The following is a 26,031-nucleotide window of genomic DNA, read 5'->3' on the forward strand; positions in this document are numbered from 1 at the left end:
CATTACAAAGTCGATCGCTGATTGGATAATCCGGGTGGTGAGCTCCGCCTTTTCTCTTAGCGAACCGGCCAATGGGGGCCTTCTTCTTATATAGATCGCGACCGGTTCCGCGGGTATGGAGTCCGCGAAACCTGCCAGACACGTCTTGGAGCTCCAGTCGAAGGGATCCGCCGGCACAATCGCGGCCGTCGCAGCCACTTATGGAGCAGCCAGCCCGCCCGCAATTAAAACACCAACTAATATCGAAATAAGCGATAAGAAGCCGCACTTCCAACTTCGCCATGTTTTAAAATTATCCGTTAAGAGAGGAGAAAAAATAAGTCGTCGGTATAATTGATGTTTTCTTAAATCGAAACGTGGAGGCGCATGAAGTGACAGTTCGGTACATGCCCGGGCTACGATTGCGTTTGCGTAACTTTCCATCGAGACGAACGAGTCTTCGCTGGGGAGACTGCTGCTCTGCCCCGATTGTTTCGCCCTCCACAGCTTCGGCCATCCTAATCCGAGACGCTCTTTGATTTATTCGCGTTCCAAGGCCCCCTCTTCGTTTTAAAAGAACTGATCTCTCGCGTGTCGAAGAGATGAAGTCGCTCAGACCCTAACTCTAGCCCTCCGCCGCGAAGTTACTTAATATAGTTTTCCAAAAAATAAAAGACGAGATCTTCGACTCACCGTTTTCAACCCTTGGTCAACATTTTCCAGTTTCGTCAGAGCCTAAAATTACGGGAGGAAGAGTTATTCGTAAGTTTGTAGCGTTTTCTTTTAAACGTAATCTAAAAAAGGGAATATCTTTTTATTTAAATCAAAATGGTGAATATTTCAGAGGAGGCTTAGTAACGTATCTTAGGTTAAACGTTCTTACCATAGACTTAAAAAAATTATCTTAGACTACCTTTTACACTTATTTTAGCGAGGTTTTTAAACTACTTGGTCTATACAGTAATATCTAAGAAACTAAAATTGATAAAGGGTTTTATAACGCTAAATTTTAATTGTTAATTCTTTTAACAGCATATGGATGACTACTCTCAAAAGTAAAAAATACCAAAAAATTTGGAGGGAGAAAACTAAATTTTATTTGAAATTAAATTTGAGGCAAAATATAACTTATGATATGAATGAATGAATATTTATTAACTCTTTGTTAAAGAACAAATCCCTTTTATAACAGGGAGGAAACCATGAATATGGATTCATGAGTTACACTTTAGAATATATTTGTAATCGTCGAAAACATATTATATACAATAATTTCGTTTGAATAAGTTTGGCAAAAAGCTATAGAATTTGGAAAATAAAACAAAAATATGGATATGACTAATAATAAAGCTATTTACACTATGGTTAGCTCAAGTATGAATGAATTTGCAAGAGGGAATAAATTTTTTAATTTGGCACTAACTAGAAAAACGTTTAGTACTCAATTGAGATATAGATAAATTATTGCGGTGACAGGATCCAATCTTACCGAAAATAAAAAAATTTCACCTAAAAGATATTCCGACTAAAAAAAAACGCTAAAATAAATCCACAATATAATAAAGACAAAAAGGCTTAGAAAACTTTATATAAAAAATAGCAAAACTCTAAATTAAACCAATAGGGAACCTTAAAAGTACGTCATCGAAAACACCCACATATATACCCTAAAAATAGAAGAAAAACTTGAAAAAAGAAAATGTAGGTTAAAAGCGTGAATCCGCCATTGATCGGCACGTAGAATAAGTACGCGCCTGGGCAGATAGTCGGGCCAATGGCGAAAGAATTTCGAAAGCATCTTCCGGTATGGGACGCTTCCAGGCCCACCCACGCCCCTGCCAAAAGACGCTGACCAAACCTACACGCATTCGCCAATATCAACGTTACTTTGGCAGATAAATCTTCGATTTTGTTCCAGCGATGAGACCAATACCTCTATCCTTTCCGATAGCCAGAAAATACATCGATTTACAATGAGAGAGACGCTAAGTGAACGCCAAAGATTGGGCGCGTTTGAAATGTAAATACAAAACGCCGTTTCGATTGGTTTCCAATTTCTATTTAAAAGTATGTTTTTGTACTCTGAGAGTTATTCTCTTCTGGGAAATACGGTCGCGAAACTACTCGAGTCTCGGTTTTCAAATCCATAATTTAAGGTTCAAAGTAAATAGAAAGAAAATACAGTTAAAATATGATTGTTTTTCTTAAGGGGCATGCGGTGAAGATATAATCGTGCTACAAAAAGGTATTGGATTTATCGCCCGCGCCGGCCAATCGATAATACATTTATTCGATAAAATGACAGGACAAACAAAAGACCCGTTTACTTTGAGAAACGGTGGAAATTTTAACTTCGTTCGCGATGTGAAACCGGAGATTTTACCGTACCAAGATATATAGCGTTTCATGAAGAGATTGCTTATAGAATTTAGTATAAACAGAAGTTAATTATAACTTTTACGAGATAAGTATTTCGGATTTTGGGTTGGATTTCGAAAATTTGTTTTCTACCCGGAATTTTGGATTTCGTCTCGAATATTGATAGCGGGATTTTGATAGGCATTTTGAATGAATGTCCGACCATCAGGGTTGGAAAGAGCCAGCCAGACTAGTTTAAACCTCCCTGGTTTAAGCCGGATTTACCTACCGAATAAAATCCATATTTAAAACAACTTTTTTTTATTAAAAATGTTTTAGAAATTAATTAGAAATATTGAAAAAACTAAAACTTAACCATCACTTTTTTCGCAAGTAATGAGAGCTAGATATGAGCAATTAGGGGAACTTCAAATTCATTTCGCGCGTGAAAATACGCTGCCATGTTAAGGTATAAAAGCAGGTAAATAAGTCTGCTATACCTCACAATGTAACGGTACTGTCACTCGCAAAAACGTAATTTTGAAATCGGACAATTTGAGCAATGAGGGCTAGATATAAGCAATTTGAGCATTTTTTATTTATGGTTTTAACCGTTTTAAGCCAACAGTTACAACCGGTTTTATCCATACTGGATTTTAAAATTTTTAAAAAAGCAGGTTTTTTGGCAACCCTGCCGACCATTCGCGCGAATTTCATAACAATGTAAAATGTTAAAATTGTACTGCGTAGGAATAAATCATTTCCCCTCTGAAATTCACTATATCATGAACTCTTTCCGCGTTGTGTTTGCCAGTTCTCTGCAAGCTAGTTAAAGGGGTTTTCCCCCCGAGCTCTTGAAAACTTGCTGAGGTTAACGGTAATAGCTAGAGTAGGGAGCTGTTGGCTCGCGTGGCATGAAGGGCTTACCACCACCCTCCTACGCATTGTAACCCGGCCACCTGAATTATTGGCTTTAAAAGGCGCTTGATGACTTAGGCCTGTGTGAAAATGGAGTCTATGAATTATAATAATTCAGGCAGCTAATGCAAATTAAAAAATATATTTTTTTCCATTTTTGATTGTGCTATCAGAGCTTTTAAATATATTCCACTTTTAAACTTTCCAGCTGTCGCTAGAGCCTAGAGACAGATTTTCTGGGCGTTTTCATTCGGGGAAGTATATAAGATGTTATCGTACTTACAAGGAGACATCCCGAGGTGTTTCTGCCGGATTTAGTTCAAACTCGGGGGTTGTGTAGACCTTCATGTACCTTGAAAGCTCCTAAAGGTAAAAGTTTCAATGGCCGTTCGTTTTGACATGGCAACCAAAAATATTTTTCATCTCTAAAGTTAAAATTTTCTGTACGTAAAATAACATGGGAAAGTCACGGATTGTATTTAATTGATTAAACCAAATTTTATAATTTTATACAATGGTTTTTCCAAAATTTTAATTTTTTTGAAAATGGCAAGCCGTGATTTTCCCATACTATTTTACATAGATAAAGTTTAAACTTGAGTTGTGAAAAACATTTTTGGTTGGCCTGGCAAAACGAATTAAGTAAATATGGGAAATTATAGGAGTATTTTTTAGATAAATATGCGAAATTAAAGGAGTAATGTTTAGGTAAATATGGGAATATATAGGTGTAATTTTTAGATAAATATTCGAAATTATAGAAGTAATTTTTAGGTAAATATGGGAAATCATAGTAGTAATTTTTAGGTAAATATAGGAAATCATAGTAGTAATTTTTAGTTAACTATAGGAAATCATAGAAGTCATTTTTAGGTAAATATGGGAAATTATAGTAGTATTTTTTAGATAAATATAAGAAATTATAGGAGTAATTTTTAGGTAAATATGGGATATTATGAGTAATTTATAAGTAAATATGGGAAATTATAGTAGTATTTTTTAGATAAATATTAGAAATTATAGTAGTATTTTTAGGTAAATATGGGAAATTATAGGAGTAATTTTTAGATAAATATGAGAAATTAAAGGAGTAATGTTTAGGTAAATATGGGAAAATAGAAGAGTAGTTTTTAGGAAAATATAGGAAATTAAAGGAGTAATTTTTAGTTAAATATAGAAAATTATAGGAACATTAATGTGAATTTATAGGAAATTATAGGAACGTTCATGTGAATTTATAGGAAATTATAGGAACGTTCATGTGAATTTAAAGGAAATTATAGGAACGTTCATGTGAATTTATAGGAAATTATAGGAACGTCCATGTGAATTTATAGGAAATTATAGGAACGTTCATGTGAATTTAAAGGAAATTATAGGAACGTTCATGTGAATTTATAGGAAATTATAGGAACGTTCATGTGAATTTAAAGGAAATTATAGGAACGTTCATGTGAATTTAAAGGAAATTATAGGAACGTTCATGTGAATTTAAAGGAAATTATAGGAACGTTCATGTGAATTTAAAGGAAATTATAGGAACGTTCATGTGAATTTAAAGGAAATTATAGGAACGTTCATGTGAATTTAAAGGAAATTATAGGAACATTCATGTGAATTTATAGGAACGTTCATGTAAATTTATAGAAATGTTCAGGTGAATTAATCGGAAATTATAGGAATACTTTTAATAAAGAGAAAAATATTTTTAAAGGAACTTTGGTTTAATAATAAAATTACATTTATTATAAAAACTTTACAGACCTCGCGATTAGATTAATGTATTTAAGTGATATTACATTTTCGTTTTAAAGCACCAGCCATGCGTAAAAAGCTGGCTGTTTTTGGGCGTCTTCTATCGCGTTTTAAAACTATATTGAAAAATAAGAAAATATAAGAAAATTGTCAAATATAGGAAGATATAGGAAGACAATCGAAATATAGGAAAAAATATAAAATATAGCTAATGTGATCATCCTATATTTTCCCTATAGAGTAAAAGTTTCATAAAGTGTTAGATATTTATTTACCATGCACGAAAAATCACTGATATCCTGAAGAGTTACGTGTTTCAAACAATTAATTAACATTAGCAATATATCGAGAAAGATACTTATTTCTATGATATATTACTTCTGCTACTATCAAGTTATTACTTACGGTCGTTTTTGATCAAATTTAACCACTATACCATAGAGAGATTCTCGAAATGTTTGTGGCCAATCCTTGATCTGCTTGGAGTACCTATTACTTCTTGAAATTTCAGTACAATAAAATTCCTTCACATTTCAAGTGCCAGATTCAAAGTTAAGTAACGCCCCCTGTCGTTACGAAACTTCGCGTAATTCATTATATATTACAACTAACGTTGATAAACTTTAAAAGGGTTTGTAACGTTTTATATTTTACCTTTATTTTATTCAATCGAAAAGATATTTATTATAATTTATCAAATAAAATTTGAAGCTAAGCCTCGGTCAAAAGATATATTAAATACGAATAATGCTGGTTTTACAAAACCACCGTTAGGCCTAATCATTTTTTACGTTGATGTTCACCGTCGCCGCGTTTTTGCATAATGAAAAGCCGCCCAATATTTTTGCGTCGTCGAACTCGCCAGTCAACAGTGGCATCTACATAATGTATTTGATTTGATTGCTGTTTGATTGGAGAGTTCAAAAACATAAATGTTACTCAATTGATTCGATGGTTCGAAAACATGATGCTACTTGATTCGACTGCTGTTTGATTCGAATGTTCGAAAACATATATGTTACTTTATTTTTTGCTATTTGATTCAAGGGTTCGAAAACATGTTACTTTAATCGATTGCTGTTTGATTCAAGGGTTCTAAAACATGTTACTTTATTCAATTGCTATTTGATTCAATGGTTCGAAAACATGTTACTTGACTCAATTGCTGTTTGATTCGAGGGTTCGAAAACATGTTACTTTATTCTATGGTTATTTGATTCAAGGGTTCGAAAACATGTTACTTTAATCGATTGCTGTTTGATTCAAGGGTTCGAAAACATGTTACTTTATTCAATTGCTATTTGATTCAAGGGTTCGAAAACATGTTACTTGACTCAATTGCTGTTTGATTCGAGGGTTCGAAAACATGTTACTTTATTCTATGGTTATTTGATTCGAGGGTTCGAAAATATGTTACTTTAATCGATTGCTGTTTGATTCAAGGATTCGAAAACATGTTACTTGACTCGATTGCTGTTTGATTCGAGGGTTTGAAAACATGTTACTTGATTCGATTGCTGTTTGATTCGAGGGTTTGAAAACATGTTACTTGATTCGATTGCTGTTTGATTCAAGGGTTCGAAAACATATGTTATTTTATTTCTATTTGATTCGATGGTTCGAAAACATGTTACTTATTTCGATTGCTTTTCGATTTCAGGACTTAAATTTAATAATGACATTATAACTTAAATCGATTCAGGTTTGATTCGAAATATTGGGAACTTATAAGTTAATTCGATTGTTGTTCGTTAGGAGGTTTGAAAAAATCGAATCAGACTGATTAGCATTGCCCTAATAAGAGGTTTATTATTATTATTATTATTTCATACTCCATATGATTTCCCCTTATCTCAACCCCACCCATTGGTGTCTTTTATTTAATAACCTGTACGTTAAATGTGTCTAGACACTATAGTCGATGGTTTAAATAAGAAAACGTTTGTAGTTTATCAGCAAATTGAAAAGAGCTGAGAGTTTAATGGAATACCAATAACAAAACCTAGCTCCTCAAGTGTTAAATCCGCCTAGAAACCGTCTATAGCTCTACAACTCGCAGACTGTTTCCCATAGACGTTCCCCCGACCGCGTTTGGTTGCTCGGGATCAATTCTATTAGCTCAACAAGTTGGTCTAAGAGAATCAAAATTGAATACATTTCGGACTTCGACCTTTGCAATTTCAATTCAAACGAGTTGGTTAAGATCTATCAAGAGGCAATATCTGGGGACTTTATTGATTAAACTAAATTTAAAACTAATTGAGCTACGTGTAACATGAACTTTCGCAAGGAGTCACTACACACCACTTGTTAATTTTCCGAAATGTGGAACATTTTCCGGAAATAGGAAAATAAAAAATTGAAACAGAAATTACTTTTTAAGGGTTTTTATTCTAGACTAGTCTCGAGGTTTAGATTTACTTTCGATTCGAAAAATTAGGCGAAATTCGGCTTAATTTAAATTTACGAACAATATTAGGCTAATCATGGTATTGAAAACCTTTTTTTTTGTAAAATACGGAATATTTTGCGGAATATACCGAATCGATAATTTTCCGACTTACGACTTTAGATCAAACCCAGTGTTTAAATCGTCTTTTTTTTAAATAATTGATTTAAATCGCACAATGTTATTTAAATGGAGGAATAGAAAATGGAAAACAATTCGGTCTTACCAAACTGAAATAGTAAAGTTATTAAATTTAATTGAGGTTTAATTTAATTTAATTTTAAAATTATACAACCAATAGAAGCAAATTATCCGTAAAATATACCAGAAAAAGAGCCATTAATAGCTTAAAAATCAGTAAAATAAAATAACAAAAATAGAATTTATTAAAAAAAATTAAAATCACCGACCCTGGTGTTAAAGCACTTTTAAATAGTCTTAGATCAGAGAATTGTGTAGCAATGCATTGCAAATACTGGAGTTAAGCTTTTCTGGTGCCTTTATAGATTCAGCTCATTTGAGAGGTTTTTTAATTCTCAAAAAAGAAGCTTCAATTTCACCTTTCAAAACAGCGAAAAATGAGAGCACTGATTACACGTCTCAAAAGAGCGCAAGGTTGAGCGTTTATGAATCTAGCGAGAGCGAGTAGAGCGGCTGTTTAAATAAAATGCCCATCAATGCTTTTGACCGATATATTATTACACTTAATAGGTAACGCTACTCAGAGTAGATTTACTCTAGTCACCTCTATTTATACGATATTGTAGAAGAAATTTCGTGATTAGAAAAATGGTTAAGCACTCTAATTTATTCTCTGAAGGGACCGAAGTAGTATGTTTCTATAAGTGAAGCATTACCCCTTGAAGGATTCTTTCCGACGTGGACCTAAAGGATAGATAAATAGTGCACTATACTCACAAGGAGACATCCCGAAGTGTAACCCACCGATTTCGTTCAAACTCGAGGGATTGGTAGACCTTCATGTAACTTGAAGAATCCTAAAGGGAATTTATACAAAGGGTAACGGTTTTGCCATGGCAACGAAAAATGTTTTTGACAACATAAAATTGAAATTTTTCCTATTTAAGCCATATCGGTTAATTTTCACTCATTTGGTTCAAATTGATCAAAATGTGATCAATTTTGATTTTTTTCGTCAATTTTTTAAAAATAATTTATAAATTTGGTATTTTAAATTTTTTCAATTTTTTTAAATCTTTCACAGGGGGGACCCTTGGAATCGGTCCAAATCCCATGTTATTTTCAATGGGAAAATTTCCATTTTATGTTGTCAAAAACATTTTTCGTTGCCATGGTAAAACCGTTGCCCATTGAATAAATTCCCTTTAGGATTTTTCAAGTTACACGAAGGTCTACCAATCCCCCGAGTTTGAACAAAATCAGTGTGTAACACCTCGGGTCGTCTCCTTGTCAGTTGCAGGTTGAGAAAGACAAAATATCTAGTACATTTGGCGGAAAGACACTAGCACAAATTTCCGGTAAATCGGCGGCGGGAATTTCGAATTTGGACTGTTTACGGTTGAATTTCTAAGTAAACCCGCGCGTTATATAATTTTGTAAAATACTGACTATTGCGTTGTATTTCAAAGCTATTATCAATTAATTAACATAGATAAGATTTAAAAACAGTTGCAATAGTTAATTTTTAGTACTTCGAGTGAGGCATACCTAAGCAAATTAAGTTTGGCGAGTCCAGGGTAAGTATAGAACGGGTAATGCCGAGATTACCACGTTGACGTACATAAGCGTAATACTAAAGGTACGCTATAATGAAGCTTAAAAATAATAATCTACATTAAAGGGAATATAACCTCAAGTCGTTTTTTATGTTTTTTCATGTATGCAATTTTGGCGGGAAGTCACTAAACAGCGCCAAAAATATCTAAAGTCATAGGAGGGAGCGGGAAATGGTCGAAGTTTGGTGTTCCACACCTAAAACCTGAGGTTATATTCCCTTTAAATATTTACCGATCACTTAAAAATTTACGCAAATTAAATTCTTAAAATGGATTAATATAACACGTGCAGGAACCTTTCGGAATTCAACAGAAAATAAGATAAATTCGAAGTTCCCGCCAGCGTTTTACGGGAAATTCATGCTAGTATCTTTCCGCAAAATGTACTACATATTTTGCCTTTCTTAACCTGCAACTGAGTATAGTTTGAAAGCGAAAAAGAATCTATTTTCGCAACAAAAAAAAACACTCCCTTGAACTCCGAAGTGAGTTTTTCATTTTGTCGTCAATAGCGAAAAACTCATTTTCGATGTTGTAACAGATATAAAAGGTACGATAATTTATTTGTCCTTAGTTTTTATTTCTCTTTTTTCCAAACCCCACGTCAGGAACCTCGCGAGGAGAAACTTGAAGGAGTGTAGACGTAGCTTAATAGCGAGTAGACTGTTTCCCCACAGGTTCTCCTTAGGCGTTTCCTAGGGCGGGTTTAACCTTATGTGATACCATTGGAGTACAGAAACTAGATAGGGTATAGATCGGCGTGGATATCCCACTTCAATGGATTGGCGTGTGTCAGCGCCGGAGAACAGCTGGGTCCTGCAACATTTTTTCACACCGCCCGAACTGGCCGTCCTTTCAGTTTAGTTTTTATCGACCACGCTTTTGAACCTTCAACCTTTTCAAACCGCTTTACCGACCGATACCCGGATAACAAACTACTTTTACTTCAACATTTTATTAATAAAGCTGGACGTTTACCAATTTATAGGGATTTGATATTGCTAGCGCGAAGATCTATGTCTATTTTTTGAACTTCAACTCACGTAAAGACTATCAATTATTGCAGTGGCTATTAATGTAAAAGACGTCTGGAAGTACCTAGATAATATCACAGTTTTCGCTGCTTTTTCGTAAGCCTAACTACTAATTCTACACGAGTTAGGCTTAATACAGCGGTTCTTAAAAGGGTCACAGGGGTTCCGAGAATTCGCAGCGCGGCCATCTTTGTTTATGTCAAGAGTCTTTTAAGATAAGTAAAAAAAAGAGTTGGGGTTCCATCAGAATTAGGTGGATAATTTAGGGTTCCGTCAGAACTAGGTGTATAATTTAGGGTTCCGTCAGAACTAGGTGGATAATTTAGGGTTCCGTCAGAATTAGGTGGATAATTTAGGGTTCCGTCAGAACTAGGTGGATAATTTAGGGTTCCGTCAGAACTAGGTGGATAGTTTAGAGTTCCGTCAGAACTAGGTGGATAATTTAGGGTTCCGTCAGAACTAGGTGGATAATTTAGGGTTCCGTCAGAACTAGGTGGATAATTTAGGGTTCCGTCAGAACTAGGTGGATAATTTAGGGTTCCGTCAGAACTAGGTGGATAATTTAGGGTTCCGTCAGAACTAGGTGGATAATTTAGGGTTCCGTCAGAACTAGGTGGATAATTTAGGGTTCCGTCAGAACTAGGTGGATAATTTAAGGTTCCATAGCAAAAGAAATTGGGAATCGCTGGCTTAATAAATGCTTTGAAAAAAAAATTAAATATTCTACACGTTAGTAATCACTTAGGATCGCAGAATCGCTTGAATAATCATAAAATTCTTTGAAATGAAATTTACTTTACGTAATAGAAATTGATTTTTAAAACACCCGAAGTTGATATTTAAACCAATATCATTATCAGATTTAGTTGAATAATAAGGAAACAATAGGATTTAGATAACCAATATTAAAAAATAGGATTTAGATGATCAATAAGAAACAAATAGGATTTAATTGACCAATAAGAAAAAGTAGGATTTATTTGACCAATAAGAAAAATAGGAATTAGGTAACCAATAAGAAAAATATGATTTAGATGATCAATAAGAAACAAATAGAAGTTAGTGAACCAATTATAAAAAATATTATTGAGTTAAATATATCTTGGACTAATTATAAAAAACGTAAAACACACTTCTTTCGATCCCTCTCACGACTAATAAAATTAACTCACTCTGCGCATGTGCGAAGGTATCACGAGGAGCGGCCATGTTTCAAGATTAGATTTAGAGCATAGAGTGGAAGGCTATATGGAAGCGCGTGAAACATTAATCCTAACGGGCCAGATTATTTTCGAAACGTGAATAAATAAGGTCCGAAAAGCGATGGTGTTGTTTTAACATTTTTTATCTCTCCGAGGGGACTTTGTACCCTAGGAGGAGTTATACAACCACCGTGTCTGTCAGTGGGTCTGTCTGTCAGGCCTGCGAACGCGTTCGCATTTTCGGGGCAGAGGGTAATCACTGCGTACGCAGTTTCTTAGAATCAGGGAAAAGGTTTTTCCAAAAGCGACCTCTTTTTGTCATTGGGTGTAGTATGATTTTTTAAACGGCCGGGATTCGAACCCGCGCCCTCTTGCACGACAGGTGAGCGTTCTACTTGTTAGAGTATAAACTTACTTTTTTATTCAGATATTGTACATTAACACTAGGCCAACTTGTTTATTTCACGCCTAGAAAACAAGACGTTGCGTACGAAAAGTGTTAACAAGTTTCTCTAATAGCCTTCCACTCTATGCGAGTGGTTTACTCTATGATTTAGCATCCACTGTTTTCTAAACATGGCTGCCTACGCACATGCGCAGTCAATTTTACGCCTATGTTTCCCAATAGGGGGATAAGAAGTTTTCGGCTTGGTAAAGAAATTCAGGAACCAACAATTGTCATACTATTGTTATTACGTTACCTACTTGTATTTTTTTAGTTAAAAAGGACGAAACCCCCTTTAACTAATTAGATCTACTTTGCACTACAAAAAAAATTAACGCTACGCCCGAATATTGAAAATATATATTCCACTTAAATTAACTGAGCGAACAAACAGTGACTAATTTGGCCATTTATAACTAATTAACGTACCTTTCGAGTTCGACGGTAGGAGGCGGTGAATAGTGTCGAGTTTCGGCTTAAAACTGAATCCTCGTTCATTAGCGGTATTCAGATAAACCCTTTACAATGTCGCTTCCACGAGTGAGGCGGAGCTAGACTCTCTGACGTGACTAAAATAATGAGCACATTTAAAGGGGAAAAATCTGGTAATCACACACACTACACGGGGCGTTATAGTCAAAAGGGGTTAGGCTTTCGCTCAATTATTACTCCAATTAATGACAACAAGGATGACATCAATATTAAATACTTAATCCTATCTAAAAAATAGACCGCTTACGTTCAATTAATAATGTATAGACAAATTAAGTTAAATTAAAATTCAATTAATAATGTATAGACAAATTAAGTTAAATTAAAATTCAATTAATAATGTATAGACAAATTAAGTTAAATTAAAATTCAATTAATAATGTGTAGACAAGTTAAGTTCAATGAATAATGTATAGACAAATTAAGTTCAATTAATAAAGTATATACAAATTTAGTTCAATTAATAATATATAGACAAATTAAGTTTAATTAATAATATATAGACAAATTAAGTTCAATTAATAATGTGTATACAAATTTAGTTCAATTAATAATATATAGACAAATTAAGTTTAATTAATAATGTATAGACAAATTAAGTTCAATAAATAATGTGTATACAAATTTAGTTCAATTAATAATGTATAGACAAATTAAGTTCAATTAATAATGTATGTACAAATTTAGTTCAATTAATAATATATAGACAAATTAAGTTTAATTAATAATGTATATACAAATTTAGTTCAATTAATAATGTATATACAAGTTAAGTTCAATTAATGTGTAGACAAATTAAAATCAATTAATAATTTATAGACAAATTAAGTTCAATTAATGTCTACTAGAGGACTTAAATATTAAATAGTTAGTTCAATCTGAAACAGTCACATTAAGTCTAATTAATGACAGCTAGGAAGGTTTATTCGAAATACTTAGTCCAATCAAGTCCAATTAATGACAGCTAGGAGGAAGAATATACTAAATAATTAGTCCAATCAAGTCCAATTAATGACAGCTAGGAGGAAGAAAATACTGAATAATTTGTCCAATTAATGACAGCTAGGAGGAAGAAAATACTAAATAATTAGTCCAATCAAGTCCAATTAATGACAGCTAGGAGGAAGAATATACTAAATAATTAGTCCAATCAAGTCCAATTAATGACAGCTAGGAGGAAGAAAATACTGAATAATTTGTCCAATTAATGACAGCTAGGAGGAAGAAAATACTAAATAATTAGTCCAATCAAGTCCAATTAATAACAGCTAGGAGGAAGAAAATACTAAATAATTAGTCCAATCAAGTCCAATTAATGACAGCTAGGAGGAAGAAAATACTAAATAATTTGTCCAATTAATGACAGCTAGGAGGAAGAAAATACTAAATAATTAGTCCAATCAAGTCCAATTAATGACAGCTAGGAGGAAGAATATACTAAATAATTAGTCCAATCAAGTCCAATTAATGACAGCTAGGAGGAAGAAAATATTAAATAATTTGTCCAATTAATGACAGCTAGGAGGAAGAAAATACTAAATAATTAGTCCAATCAAGTCCAATTAATGACAGCTAGGAGGAAGAAAATACTAAATAATTAGTCCAATCAAGTCCAATTAATGACAGCTAGGAGGAAGAAAATACTAAATAATTAGTCCAATCAAGTCCAATTAATGACATCTAGGAGGAAGAAAATACTAAATAATTAGTCCAATTTATAAAAATAGTCGCATGGGGTCCAATTATTATCGACTATATATAGGACATAAATATTAAATACTTAGTCCCATCGATAAATATCCACATTGTCGAACCCGGCCCCATGAATTAAAAGTCGCTAGACGACTTGGGCCTAAGGTTGTGCCTTGGGTATTAGCCTAGCTGATTATTATTATTATAATTACAACTAGGATGACATAAAAATTAAATACATTGTCCGATCTAAAAAAGTAGCATGAAGTCCAATTAATGACAGTTACGATAACACAAATATTAAATAATTACATTGTTAGTTCAATTTGAAAAACAGCCACATGGAGACTAATTAATTACAATTAAGAGGACATAATTATTAAATAGTTAGCTCAATCTAAAAACACCCACATCAAGTTAAATTAATGACAATTAGCATGGCATAAAAACTATAATGTATACATGGTCCGATCTAAAAAGCAGTCACATGAAGTCCAATTACTGACAGTTAGGAGGACATAAAAATTAAATACATAGAAGGACCAAAATAAACAGTCACGTGAAGTCCAATTAATGACAACTACGATAACATAAATGTTAATTACTTACATTGTTAGTCCAATATAAACTAAAGCCACATAAAGTCCAATTGATGACCACTAAGATGACATAAAATTAGTAGAAGTTAACGGTAATAGTTAGCGTAGGGAGCATTTGGCGCGCGTGGCATGAAATACTTTCCACCACCCTTCTACGCATTGTAAATCGGCCACCTGTTTAAAGGCCTTATACGTCGCTAGATGACTCGGGCCTAAGGTGGTGTCTTGGTTATTAGCCTAGCTGATTATTAGTACGACCTGAATAAACAGCCACATGAAGTTCAAATAATTTCAACGACGATAACATAAATATTATCACTTAGTCCGATATATAAACAGCCATATGAAGTACAATTAAAGAGAACTAGGAGAACATAAATATTATCACTTAGTCCGATATACAAACAGCCATATGAAGTCCAATTTATGAGAACTAATAGAACATAAATATTATCACTTAGTCCGATACACAAACAGCCATATGAAGTACAATTAAAGAGAACTAGGAGAACGTAAATATTATCACTTAGTCCGATACACAAACAGCCATATGAAGTCCAATTTATGAGAACTAATAGAACATAAATATTATCACTTAGTCCGATACACAAACAGCCATATGAAGTACAATTAAAGAGAACTAGGAGAACGTAAATATTATCACTTAGTCCGATACACAAACAGCCATATGAAGTCCAATTTATGAGAACTAATAGAACATAAATATTATCACTTAGTCCGATACACAAACAGCCATATGAAGTACAATTAAAGAGAACTAGGAGAACGTAAATATTATCACTTAGTCCGATACACAAACAGCCATATGAAGTCCAATTTATGAGAACTAATAGAACATAAATATTATCACTTAGTCCGATACACAAACAGCCATATGAAGTACAATTAAAGAGAACTAGGAGAACATAAATGTTATCACTTAGTCCGATATACAAACAGCCATATGAAGTCCAATTTATGAGAACTAGGAGAACGTAAATATTATCACTTAGTCCGATATACAAACAGCCATATGAAGGCCAATTTATGAGAACTAGGAGAACATAAATATTATCACTTAGTCCGATATAAAAACAGCCATACGAAGTCCAAATAATGACCACCAGGAGAACATAAATATTAAATACTTATTTCAAGCTAAAAAAAACAGCCATATGGCCTTGATACTTGTACTTCCATCAAAATAACCTTAAAAACAGACGGCAGGCGGCGGCACTATCGTTAATTCTATATTCATAAGAGTGATTTCGAAGTGAAAATCTCGTTTCAGGGCCGACACTCGCTCAAGTTCCCTCGCAATAATATTTATCTTCATCCGCGTGTTAGGCGGGCTGCCACTTCAAAGGGGAACAATCGCCGAGACGAACTGACAGCTTGGTGAAAGCCAGGAGGGCGGGTGCAGTTTGTAACCCCAACACCAACGCCTACTAGCGGGAAATATGAACTACGTCGCTTGACAGCGAATACGTTACCCCAAACACGTACCATATTACCCAAAGCAGGCGAACGAGTTACGTTGTAAGGGGATAGACGGCGGTTGATTACGGCGGATGGTAGTTCTTTATTTAAACAAGAGTAAATCCCGCCCCTCCCCGGGATGTAGCAGCACCGTTCCGGGCACCGCAGCGTGAACACTAATCAAATTACGGAGATGAGAGAGCACCCACCCAATTCCATACATACACCCGTACTTGTATATTTCACGCTCAGAAAGACGTCATATTTTTGCCGATGCAAAAAACCTGGTTAGTGTCGGCTTCGACGACTTGATGTAGTCCCTGTAATAAAATAAACATGCGGGATGCTTTTTTTACGCCTTATCGCGTTTACGGAGAAATTCCTATAAATAAAACCATCGTATATGATTATTATTTTAAATATTTGTTCGTTTTTCAAAGCCACGTTTTACCAGAAATATCGTGTGGTGGCCTCGCAGCCAGAGGAGCCGGGTTCGATCCCAGCTTGTGGCACTGGGTGAACATTTTGGTCCACTCCTTCCGCATTGAGTTTGTAAGTTGTCTCTCTGCTGGTTAGAGGGGGTTTCCCCGAGTTCTTCGGTTTCCCATTTCCATAAACACATGTTGTGGTTAACGGCAATAGTTAGTGTAAGGAGCTGTTGGCTTGATCACGTGGCATGAAGGGCTTTCCACCACCCTCCTACGCATTGTAACCCGGCCACCTGAATTAAAGGCTTCAAAAGTCGCTTGATGACTTAGGCCTAAGGTGGTGCCTTGGGTATTAGCCTAGCTGATTATTATTATTATTATTATTATTATTATTAAGGAGTTATATGGGGGGGTGAGTTGTGAAGTATGCCTGTTTTGTCCCATTTTCCTACGATGAGTTAAAAGAGCGCCAGAGAGCTTCAAAGTGTGACCTATTAGCCCCTGGAAGTAGGCTGCAACAAGCGCAAAACCAAGCAGCAGGGAAACGCGAACATTAAGGTTTGCGTTCGTGTGATAGCTAAAAAAGGACTTTGTAAACAAGTCGAGGTAACCAGCGTAAAAAAGTAAAATTAAACAGTATTTAAAGTCCCTGCTGCTTGGTTTTGCGCTTGTTTCAGCCTACTTCCAGGGGCTAGTAGGCCACACTTCAAAGCTCTCTGACACACTTTTAACTCATCGTAGGAAAATGGGAAAAAAACAGGCATACTTATCAACTCACCCCCTACATACAACTCCTTAAAATCTTTGCATAACCTTTCGAAACACCCTGTATATCAATGATTAATTTAGCCTGAAAAGGGTTTTTTCCATTTTTCCCGGTTTTTATCACATGTCTCGGCAAAAACACTGATTGTCTCTGCTCTCACTTTTAGCTTTCAACTTTCGCTGGAAAAGAAATAAACCTATTGAGAATTTGTTTACGACACGTACCATACGGACGTTGCTCTTTTTTTTTCGACACTGTAAAATTAGTAGACTTATTAGTAAATTAATAATCGGGAAATTTAGTAATATTTTTTTTTTAAACAAAAAATTTATTTGCATCTAAATTTGGATACAGTTGTATAGTAGATTCTTGGATTAATGAGTAAAGGGATGCGTCAGGCCACTGAATTTCTTTAGCAAGCCGAAAAAAGACTTATTCCTCTATCGGGTAAAATAGGCGTAACATTGACTGCGCAAGTGCGTAGGCAACCATCTTAAAAAACAGTAGACGCTTAATCTAATCTTAAAACTTGGCCGCTTCTTGTGATATCTTTAATAAAATCCTATACTTATTTTACGCACAAGGAATTTAATTATCAATACATAGTTTGCATCCCTACGTCATCCATGACGCAATTCCAAGTATATGCACCAAGAATAGATATGTAGGGAGCTGTTGGCTCGCGTGGCATGAAGGGCTTTCACCACCCTCCTACGCATTGTAACCCGGCCATCTGTTTAAAGGCATTAAAAGTCGCTCGATGACTTGGGCCTAAGGTGGTGCCAAGGGTCAGGGTTGGTACGAAAATGTCTGATCTAAAATCCCTGACTTTTCCAGGTTATCCCTGACCAATTTTTGCCAATATTCCTGACCTTTTTGTTATATTTTAGGACATTTTTTTATTATTTTAGGTCAAAAATTCTTTGTTAATGTGTGGTGTGGTTTGGTTGACTAACTAAAATCCCTGACTTTGTACGAAATTATTTAAATCCCTGACATTTTCCCTCCATTTTACAGATCCCTGACTTATCCAGGTTCTGTACGAACCCTGTGGGTATTAGCCTAGATGATGATTATTATTATTATAAAACTTCTACTCGTGAGATTTTGATTTGCTTATTTTTAACGATTTGCATTATTAATGTCAAAAATTTTAACTGATAGGTTTATTGACATTGTGTCGATGAAAAAAGGATTTAAACGTAAAATTGTCGTTAGTCGCGTTTCATCTCGAAAAATAGCACACCCCCCCGATAAAAAAAACAACAGGCAAGTGCCACGCGATAGCTAAATCGATGAGGCGGTCATGTTGAAATAAATTTGCAAAGGTCGACTACAAAATTGCCAATTTATTTATGAGTACGCGTGGTATAAACGGGTACACTTTAAACGCGATTTAATGACCAACTGAAGTAGAAAGTTACAGAGCCATTTGGAGCATTTCAAACGGTATAATTGCCATTTTCAGAAGTAGATTATATACCTCCATATTCTGCTAATGTTATCCCCTTGAAACATTTATTTTAGAACAAAATTCATTTCAGAAGAACCAAATTCATTTTAGAAGAACCAAATTAATTTCAGAAGAACCAAATTCATTTTAGAAGAACCAAATTAATTTCAGAAGAACCAAATTCATTTTAGAAGAACCAAATTAATTTCAGAATATCAAAATTTATTTTGGAAGAACAAAATACATTTCGGAAAAACAAAATTCATTTTAGAAGAACAAAATTCATTTTAGAAGAACAAAATTCATTTTAGAAGAACAAAATTCATTTCGGAAAAACAAAATTCATTTCAGAAGAACAAAATTCAATGTTAACAGAAGAACCTAATTCAATGTTATCAGAAGAACCAAATTCCTTTTAGAAGAACAAAATTCATTTCGGAAAAACAAAATTCATTTCAGAAGAACAAAATTCAATGTTAACAGAAGAACCTAATTCAATGTTATCAGAAGAACCAAATTCCTTTTAGAAGAACAAAATTCCTTTTAAAAGAGCCAAATTAACTTCAGAAGAACAAAATTCCTTTTAGAAGAACCTAATTCATTTCAGAAGAGCAAAATTCCTTTTAAAAGAAACAAATTCATTTTAGAAGAACCTAATTCATTTCAGAAGAGCCAAATTCATTTCAGAAGAACAAATTTCCTTTAAGAAGAACCAAATTCCTTTTAGAAGAACCAAATTCCTTTCAGCAGAGCAAAATTCCTTTTAGAAGAACCAAATTAATTTCAGAAGAACAAAATTCCTTTTAGAAGAACCAAATTCCTTTCAGAAGAACCAAATTCATTTCAGAATAGCAAAATTCCTTTTAGAAGAACCAAATCCATTTCAGAAGAGAAAAATTCCTTTTAGAAAAACCAAATTCATTTCAGAAGAACAAAATTCCTTTTAGAAGAACAAAAAGAATTATAAATAAGAAAACATCCTTAGGAAATAAATGTTTTTAACATTTTACATAGGCGGAGTATTACACTCGGTAAAATATCGGCAGTAATTACTCCATATCTTAAGAGATATATTACAGGGTTGACACATTTTTTTCAGATTTAAATTCCCTGACTTTTCCATGTTTTCCCTGGTCATTTCTGGAGATTTTAATGCCAAAATTTGAAATTCTTAACCAATCAACATTTTAGTCAAGATTTCTCATTTCCAACCATTTTCTTGGTTTTCCAAGTTTTTGCCTAACTATTACCGTGGATTTTTCCTGACTTATTTCAGGGTACATTTTGTCATTTTTAGAACTATTTGCAACCAAATTTAATTTCCTGTGCAATTCAAAATTCCCTGATATTTCCCCGACTTTTATACTAATTTTCAAAATTCCCTGATATTTTCCTGACTTTTATTCTAATTTTTAAAATTCCCTGACATTTCCCCGACTTTTATACAAATTTTTAAAATTCCCTGACATTTCCCCGACTTTTATACTAATTTAATTTTCAAAATTTCCTGTGCAATTCCCCGACTAAATTTATACTAATTTTTAAAATTCCCTGACATTTCTACAACTTTTACACTAATTTTTAAAATTCCCTGACATTTCCCTGACTTTTATACTAATTTAATTTTTAAAATTTCCTGTGCAATTCCCCGACTAAATTTATACTAATTTTTAAAATTCCCTGACATTTCTACAACTTTTACACTAATTTTTAAAATTCCCTGACATTTCCCCGACTTTTATACTAATTTAATTTTCAAAATTTCCTGTGCAATTCCCCGACTAAATTTATACTAATTTTTAAAATTCCCTGACATTTCTACAACTTTTACACTAATTTTTAAAATTCCCTGACATTTCCCCGACTTTTATACTAATTTAATTTTCAAAATTTCCTGTGCAATTCCCCGACTAAATTTATACTAATTTTTAAAATTCCCTGACATTTCTACAACTTTTACACTAATTTTTAAAATTCCCTGACATTTCCCCGACTTTTATACTAATTTAATTTTCAAAATTTCCTGTGCAATTCCCCGACTAAATTTATACTAATTTTTAAAATTCCCTGACATTTCTACAACTTTTATACTAATTTTTAAAATTCCCTGACATTTCCCCGACTTTTATATTAATTTAATTTTCAAAATTTCCTGTGCAATTCCCCGACTAAATTTATACTAATTTTTAAAATTCCCTGACATTTCCCCGACTTTTATACTAATTTAATTTTCAAAATTTCCTGTGCAATTCCCCGACTAAATTTATACTAATTTTTAAAATTCCCTGACATTTCTACGACTTTTATATTAACTTTTAAAATTCCGCGACTTTTCCCGGATTTTTAGACCCATTTTCAAATTTCCTGACCTTTCCAGGAATTCTAGGTTATCCAGGTACTGTGGCAACCCTGTATTAAGAGATTTTTAAACTTTAATAAGTCATTAATTCTATTTAGCAAACATCGGGCTTAATCATAATGCAATTTAAAATTCTCGTGTTTTTTGCGTCTAAAAATCAAAATAACATTTTGGCTAATAAAAAACAAAACGTAATATTGGCCATAGTTTGAAGAGTGACGATCGATCCAGTTTTTCGTTTCTCGGAACCGGATGACCACGGAAGGCGCGAAGACCAGACCACAAGAGAGCCACTATAGGAAGAGGGAAAGTAAAAAATCCATGTGCACCTGCCTTTTCTATAAGAGACCACTAGGCCGTTGCGCAAAGGCTTAGAAAACAGGCTCTTTTTCGCGTCTTCCGCGTTTCCGACTGAGAGAGATTCCACCGGCTGCTATTTGCGTTCAAGTTTAACCAGAAGCGAAGTATTGATTCAATAAAGTATCTCTCCTTATTAATAATGCGTACAAGCTAATGCTATCATTCTTTTAACAAATATACCATTTTAAATAAGATAGAATTGGTGTATCTTAAAACTCATTTTGCGCGTAAAAATACGCCGCTCTGTTAGCGAGGGGTCGGACATTTACCAAAATCCCGTACACTTTGTCTAAAATCTCAAAAATTTAAACTCTCTCTATGGTAAATTAACATTGAAATCCCAAAATCACTTCAAAAAGTAATGATAAAATCGCCAAAATCTCTACGAAATCCCGTACAAAATAATGGCAAGTGTCCGACCCCTCGCCTGTTAGGGCATAAAAGCACGTTAATAAGCCTGCCATACCTCATAATGTAAAGGTATTGCCGCTTGAAAAAACGTAATTTTGAAATCAGTCAATTACTAAGGTTCAAATGTGGAAATTATAAAAGTATACACTCGGAATGTTGAAGGCTTCATTGCCACCGTATAATAACTTCGTAGAATGTAAGACGTGTATTTTCAAATTCATTGTCTAGCCCACATACCACCTACTCCAAGAGGGACATGTATCGATGGTAGTAATTTCATTTTTTTATGTTTCGAATGTGATGCGGCTTTTTTAAGAGCGCGCCATCTCACGACAAGTAGAGGCAGTTTTAAAGTTACAAAGACAAGCACACGCGGCAATAAAAAATGTATTTTAGAATCTGGCTCGCGCGTAACCTTTTTATTTTTATTTCGTAAAATAAAGGATTTTCACGAGCTATTTTCTGTTTGCTGTAAAAAAAAGCCGCATCACTTTTGAGACGCCTTTTTTCGAGGTTGATGCGAGTCCTTCTTGGAGTAGGTGGTCTGCGGCTAGACGTTCACTCATAAAAGAACTTTATAAAAAACGGATATAAGAAATCCTGGAATTTTTGGAGAAACTAGTTTAATTACGCGTTCATTCGGGTATTTAGACGTTTAAAGGGCCACAACGGCGTTTGAAAAATTCGGCCCGAATTTAGCACGTGGTACGAAATACGACCAATCCTATTCTGGAAACTAGCGCGTGAAACAGGTCAAATTCAAACGCCGGTATGTCCCTTTAAAACAGCGAGTGAAACTTATCTCGAGCCAAGGCTTAACGTTAAATCAGCGATTTTCGCGTCAAACGTCGCCAGCCAAATTATTCGCCGTAAACCACTCCCGTTTCTATGAGAATCATCAGGGACGCTACTGCACTTGGAATCTCTAAAGACTGTAACAGTCTTTAGAGATTCCAAGTGTATGCGTGTATAATTCCCCGCGAATGTAAAGCTACACGCAATTTAGAACATTCTCCGCAAGTGACAAGCAAAAAAGGTGTTCGAATCCTGATCGGAATAACTAATTTCCCTCGAGGGTCTCTCCGGTGTACTAGTCTTTTTTTAAAATTAAATCGCTAATAGTAACGGACACTAAGGAAACTGCGCGATAAGGAACGTAAAAAAAACTAGAATGGTTCCCCGGAAGTGACCCATTCCGCCCATTTCCGGTTCTATTCAAGTCGCGCGATGTGAAGTGCGAACGTAAACCGGACCCACCGGAAGATGTCAAATCCCGGAGCACTGCCGACAAGAATCCTAATAGGGGTAAGTAGGTATCGGAGGGAGATAGACGCCCGGATAAAACCGTCGACGGAGGGGACAAGTGAGATTGGATACGGGACGGATCTGCTGCGACGCAAACACCGATAATCTCTAACGGCGAAGACAAACGCAACTGGCAGTCCCTTCAAAGATACCCCCGACAAAACCCCTCGTGTTTATACAAGTTCCGAGTCAGTCGTGGCTATTAAAGGTTCCGACCAATCTAAAACACAATGTACAATACATACCGTACCCTTTGTTAACTACCGAAAACGCTAAAATGTTTCGTTGATAACGTACGCTACTAGTAGTTAATTTAATCAGTGTTCGGGTAGAGTATGGCGAAAGATATCCGCCATGGATATCCTAGAGCTCATTTCCACTACCATTATCGCCAGTATACTTTACCCTAGCTAGGCGTTTACCCTCAGAGCTAGCTAAGTCCGATTTCGATCGTACGTGATAAGGTAGAGAAAGCCTAGTTATTTCCTTAGGTAAGAGAATTTCTATCCGGGAGGAAGGAATGGTGGCGAACAGAGTGACGCCAGGCCAAAGAAACGTCTCGCGGGAAGAGAGATGGAAAGCTTCCGTCAGAGGGGAAGCCCTCGTAGACCCCCGACAAGGCGGCAATCTCATTATTGAGGACCTAACTTGAATTCCCCTCGGGCTCATCCCCATCTCACGCGGAGCATCACGGTAGCGGACCCCGAACTGGGAAGCCACCGGTACAATTCACCGGGGAATTTCAACCGTTCAATCGCGTTTAGGCCTATTTGTTAAGCCTTCGAAGAAAAATACTTTCAAACGTCTACTACCGAATACGGTAGCTACGCGTGTCGCTATAGAGCTCTTTCACTAAATTATTTTTGGAATTTACGCGACGTAACACTTTTTTAATGCTTTTGCACCGTTTACAGCGCCATCTCGCTCTGGCTAATTTTTAAAAATAAACAATTTTTGGCGCCATCTAATAGCGTTTTCCATTTGATTCGCTCTGAATCTGTCTCTTACGTCATAGATCTCGCTCCAATCGACTAGAGTAAAACTGCAAATGGAACATTCCATGAACATATTCCCGCGCTTTGTTGTTTTTCGTCTGCTTGTAATTTGAATTTTCGCGTCTTGGTCTGCCATTTTGCCAAAAAAATATAAAAGGAACACGCGAAAATTGATCGGAGCAGATCCGAGCACGCTAATGGAACATAAAATGTTGATCAGAGAGATCTAGAGTGCTCGAGAGCAGACAAATGGAAAACGCTATTAGTTATCGGTTGGAAATGGATCCCCTAACTGCCCTAAGCGGTACCTAAAATGCAAAAAGAATTAGACAGGTTTGGTTGGACGCAGAATATTTTGAAAGTTAAAACCGCAAGTTAAAAAACGATATTTAGATAAGATTAAAAAGTTTTGCTAATAACCGTCGGAATATTGAAAAATCTAAGACTATAATTTTTGCTACTCCTACGACAAGTGTTTAAACGACATACTCGGCCCATATTCCAAATTTGAATTTTTCAGTCATCTCAAACTTTTAAGTAACTGTTATGGCGACCACCTCTTCTATTTTCTTAGACTTTTAACTATTATTTTTAATACGAAATGGCGCTGAAATAGAACTGAAAATCAGTTGGTCTAAGACCATTAGAAAATGACGTCAAAGGCCGCTGGCTTATAAAACACTAGGCCTATAGAGTTTCATACATCTTCACAATTACAAATTTTAATAGGGATGCACCGATATATCGGCCTATTTTTCTAACATCGGTATCGGCCAATATCGGCGAAACCGATATTAAAACAAATTTCAGAAAAACATTTAAAAATAAGAAAATTCTGGATTAACTAACTAAGGATAATATTTGATTTGAATGGCCGCGCCACGTACGCCAGACTTCGGAAGCTAGATCATACCTTTTTTAGACAGGGGGTTACGAGTGTAAACAAATAAAAAACAACGATATTGGATTTGTGATAGAAAATATGTATCACGTAAAATGAAAATAAACATATTCGGATATGCTCTGGCAAACTTATTTAACAAAAAAAAATATAATAAAATGGTATGACAGTGTACTGAACCGTCTTTTACAATGATATTATCATATACACTACTGTTATGATACCCATATCCCTAATTTTTAATCTAATAATTGATCACTTCCTAAGCCTCGTCTACATAGTAAAACTACTCTACAGATACTGAATGTACTAGTTTTATTTGTCTCTGTGATTGAATTACTACCAGGTTACGATGATTTACGATTAATACTGATGAAAACGCGTTTTTGGACTCAAATTTCGAATTAAGTACCTTCACTATCGAAACTAGTGCTTAAAATAGTCGATTTTGCCCTCCGATTCAATAATTGGTCATTATTTCGGCGAACTTGAGTTCAATTTTCCATAGGCCTTGGCCTCAAGCAAAAATTACCTGGCGAAAAAGATTCCTCTACGTCGTTACCTGGAAGTTACGTACAGCGCCAATTTTAACGTATCAAAGAGGTTTATACGGCCTTTAAGTATAAGCGGAAGTTACAAGATGTTTTTCTAAACAACCAACGAGATGCAAAGGCCCAATTACGGCTATTATCAAAGGTGGGGTTCCTTGGATTCTTAATGAGGCCTTTCGAAACAAGGTTAATTATTATTAATTGTGTCCGGTGCATGGAAGGCGTTAAGGGAACTGTTTACCTCAGTTACCAAGGTCAGTAACCCTGGTCAAGACATTATTAACATCGTAAACGGGAAGATGTTGCTGCGGCAAAATCATCACTACACTCTTAGTGATCCGGT

General features: G+C 34.9%; 1 protein-coding gene across 4 annotated transcripts in view; it reads left to right on the top strand.

Moving 5' to 3' along the window:
- ChT (choline transporter) overlaps nt 1-26,031 on the top strand; it is a 57,763-nt gene that overhangs the window by 22,119 nt on the left and 9,613 nt on the right. Inside the window, exons 1-2 of one of the 4 annotated variants that reach the window (XM_090158038.1) lie at nt 158-741; nt 3,464-3,624. The exons of 1 other annotated variant lie outside the window; for it this stretch is intronic. The gene's annotated coding sequence lies outside the window, so the exon portion shown is untranslated. Of the gene's footprint in view, nt 1-157; nt 742-3,463; nt 3,625-26,031 lie in introns of those variants that run through there. 2 more of the 4 variants (XM_090158042.1, XM_090158040.1) reach the window with 2 other exon arrangements.

The sequence above is a fragment of the Leiobunum rupestre genome, chromosome 9 (genome assembly GCF_980474605.1).
Source record: "Leiobunum rupestre chromosome 9, qqLeiRupe1.1.hap1, whole genome shotgun sequence".
In the NCBI taxonomy this organism is placed as follows: Eukaryota; Metazoa; Arthropoda; class Arachnida; order Opiliones; family Sclerosomatidae; genus Leiobunum; species Leiobunum rupestre.